This window comes from Lissotriton vulgaris, unplaced genomic scaffold (genome assembly GCF_964263255.1).
Source record: "Lissotriton vulgaris unplaced genomic scaffold, aLisVul1.2 SCAFFOLD_6750, whole genome shotgun sequence".
NCBI classification, from domain to species: Eukaryota; Metazoa; Chordata; class Amphibia; order Caudata; family Salamandridae; genus Lissotriton; species Lissotriton vulgaris.
The window spans coordinates 55,001-58,971 of NW_028241925.1; positions in this window are offsets into that span (position 1 = coordinate 55,001).

Sequence of the window (3,971 nt, forward strand, 5' to 3'; positions counted from 1 at the left end):
GGCACCGGCTGGGCTCTCCCGCGTCCGAGTCCCAGCTCGACCGAGGTCCGGGTGGCCGAGGAGGGGCCCTTCTTGCGTGGCAGGGCGGCCTGGAAGAGAAGGGGCCCAGGGCCTGCGAGGGGACCCCGGCTCCTCTCGGTGGGAGGCGTGAAGTATGGGGAGCCGCCTGGCTCTTCCCTTCTGGTGCTTCCGACCCGGGCAAAAGGGTGGGGTGGGCCGATTGCCAGCCCGCCGGCGCGGCTCGGGCCGCCCGGTGACGGATGGCTGACGTGCAGGTGGAGCGACCCTCCCTCATTGTCAGGTACCTTGTTTGCCCTGGCCCCGTGCAGCCGGGCGGAGGAGTTCGAAAGACTTGTGTGGTCCCTCCTGGTTATCCCGGGAGGGACCGGCGGCTGAAGGACTGGGCTATTCTAAGGCCCAGCGGTGCCAGGGAACAACACCTGAAACCTTCGTGGGTTACCTGTTCCGGCGTACAAATCACAGAGACACGGGACACTTCCTTCGGCGTCAAAGATCAAGGTTTATTTACTGCAGGGATACAGAAATCGCAAGGAGTACACTACGTGTAGGTTCTGAGAGACTGCTTCGAATTGCAACAGTGGATCGCTCCTTTTATACATATTTTAGTCATAGCACAACATGGCGAACAAAAGGTTACAACTCAGTTCCCACAGTAAACTTCAAAAGGGTTGCTTTCATGTATTCAGGAGCCCGGAACATAATTACAGTAGCATCGCCGGTTCCCAACTGTAAAAGTACGTTATCCCATCATTAGGTACATTCCATTCTGGCTGTAAACGAGTTAAGAGAAGAGACAGAAACAGGTGCAAGGAAGACAAAGATAGACAACAGATTGAAAAACAGTGTAAGGGGCAATATCGGAAACACGATTGCAGGATCAAAGGATTCGTGCCTAATGCATGCACGGCTGAAACAATAGGCCGGCACGGCAAGATGAGCCTTGAGCGGAGCCATCTGCCTTTGCAATGTCATCCCCCTCGTCATAAAGACATCCTCAAAGGAACACGTGTCTTCCGCAAGAGCTTGGGAATCCCAGGGTCACAGAGCGGACAGTGTCCGTTCGCTGACTACTTGAGGGCAAGAGACAAAATGGATGCCGTATCTAAAATGGAACCTGTGGGTTCAGATGGAGAAACCCACGAATAAGACGAACGGTTCAGGCCAGCGTAGCGAAAACACGTACACCCACTAAACTTGTCATTTGTGGTTCATAGATACCAAACTCGTCCATATTCGAACGAGTCAAAAACATCGTTATGATTGTCACGGAACCTCAGACGCTCCTTTTGCCCTCATGTAGGCAAGCACTAGTCGATATCAGAATCGATCTCGATATTCATCAGGTCATTCAGATGTTGCTGCAACATTATTCTATCCATCAATGCTTCTTTGGTAACAGATGGCCGTCTTATACACGTTGTAGCACAAAGGCCACATAAGGCAGGACCACACTGCACGCAAAGACAACACGTGAACAGGAACGTCACAACAACCCCAATGATCATCAGAATCTTCCAACCCCACGTCGACATTAGGCCCCAAAACCATCCAAGTAGCGTCCAATCACCTACGTCCACGTGTATGGACTCGGAGATCTTATGCAACTTCGAAATAGCTTGATATACAGTTGGAGCGTTGTCAGGAATGAAAATACAGCAACTCGAATGGATCACTTTGCACACACCACCTCTATCTGCAAGTACAATGTCTAAAACCATACGGTTCTGCAACGTCATAAGTCTATCCGCCTGAAGCTCTGCTGTCAAATTACCAAGGGCACTTGCAGTTATATTAGCAGTCGATTCCACCACACGAGTCAGCTGTCTCAGGTTCCTACTGTTAACCATAGGTCCCCAAAACGGCAGGAAACCCTTGAAGAAGTCTCCTGCTTCTTGACCGGCAGTGTCCTCTTTGCTAATAACGCCTCTCACAACTCTAGTCTTGTGATAGTCCGAGGCAACTGTGAAAGTCGGTGGCAACAGATTCGCAATATAACAGGTGCCCGAGAAGTCACGGGCAACCATGTATATGCGCGATCGTAACATACAAAGTATGTACCCTGGGCAGTCAGAAAAACAGGGGAAGAGAGCATTGGTAAAAAGTACGTTTCAGTGCAAGCACTCTTCCCAAGCTGAGCTCGCGGATTCCGACCAAGCCCTTGCAAGCATAAATTACCGAGATGGGTTACGATCCAGATCGGAGACGAGCTCTTAAGCTGTCTATCACCCACTGACATGCTATACTCAGCTTCACTCAGATCCTTGTATGCTCGCACCTCTTCCTCTGGAATAAGCGATGCATCAAAAATATCTCTATCTAAGTCAACAATTGCTCTTGCCAAAGTCTTGTGGTACGGGCCGGGACCAGGATCTGCAGAGCGTGGCTCTCGATGGGGGTAGGAATCTAGTGCACTACGGAACATAGTTTGGAATGCTCGAGCTGACCCCTGGGAGCTGTAAGGAAGAACCAAATACGGAATACCCCTATCCATGGTATGTGGCATTAATCCACACACCCAACAGTTAGTAGTATTCATAACCAACTGATGCTGATGTAGGAGTTGGACGAAGGAGTTGTTCATGAATTCCGCACGTCTAACCTGTTCATGTTGGGGCAGAGGATGAAAGGAATGTGAAGAAACAGTGGGAATAGAATTTAGTTCAGAAGAAGAAGAAGTAGGTGAAACGGAAGGCAATAACGACTGTATTCCAAAATACACTCCACTCAGAAATAGCAGGAATACTTGAAACAGAAAGCATTTTGTTCGTACAACCCTATGTAACTTTGATCTTTGAGCCGACATCCTCTCTACTTCCAACAGCTTAGAGAACTCCATCCTCTAAAAACCGTCCGTAACGTTCTTGACGCACTTCGTTCTGAGTAGCGATTATCCGACTTACTTGAGTAAACCCTTTCAGAACGCCGAGAACGCCGACTTTGCCGACGCCTTGATCTGGGATCTGCCACTCGTCCCTGCGGCCTCCCCGTGTCCCAGGAGGGATTGACCGCCTGAGCCCTGCGCTAACATCTTGCAGCACCCGCTTCGCGGGTGCCGCTGCGCGGCGCTAAGGTGTGGGGTCGAGGCTGCAGGTCTTCACCCGGCATTCATCACCCGGGAGGAACTAAGAACTGAGCAAGGTAACTGGGGACGCGTGAGGCAGGGACTCCATAGACCAGGAGTCCCCGCGCTGCACAGGTGTGCACGGCTGCGCCCCCAGCAAGCCATGCCCCCGGCCGTCCAAGCTCTGTTAAAGAGCGGAACCTCACAGCGTGCAGTGGGACCGACTTACTTGAGTAAACCCTTTCAGAACGCCGAGAACGCCGACTTCGCCGACGCCTTGATCTGGGATCTGCCACTCGTCCCTGCGGCCTCCCCGTGTCCCAGGAGGGATTGACCGCCTGAGCCCTGCGCTAACATCTTGCAGCACCCGCTTCGCGGGTGCCGCTGCGCGGCGCTAAGGTGTGGGGTCGAGGCTGCAGGTCTTCACCCAGCATTCATCACCCGGGAGGAACTAAGAACTGAGCAAGGTAACTGGGGGCGCGTGAGGCAGGGACTCCATAGACCAGGAGTCCCCGCGCTGCACAGGTGTGCACGGCCGCGCCCCCAGCAAGCCACGCCCCCGGCCGTCCAAGCTCTGTTAAAGAGCGGAACCTCACAGCGTGCAGTGGGACCGACTTACTTGAGTAAACCCTTTCAGAACGCCGAGAACGCCGACTTCGCCGACGCCTTGATCTGGGATCTGCCACTCGTCCCTGCGGCCTCCCCGTGTCCCAGGAGGGATTGACCGCCTGAGCCCTGCGCTAACATCTTGCAGCACCCGCTTCGCGGGTGCCGCTGCGCGGCGCTAAGGAGTGGGGTCGAGGCTGCAGGTCTTCACCCAGCATTCATCACCCGGGAGGAACTAAGAACTGAGCAAGGTAACTGGGGGCGCGTGAGGCAGGGACTCCAT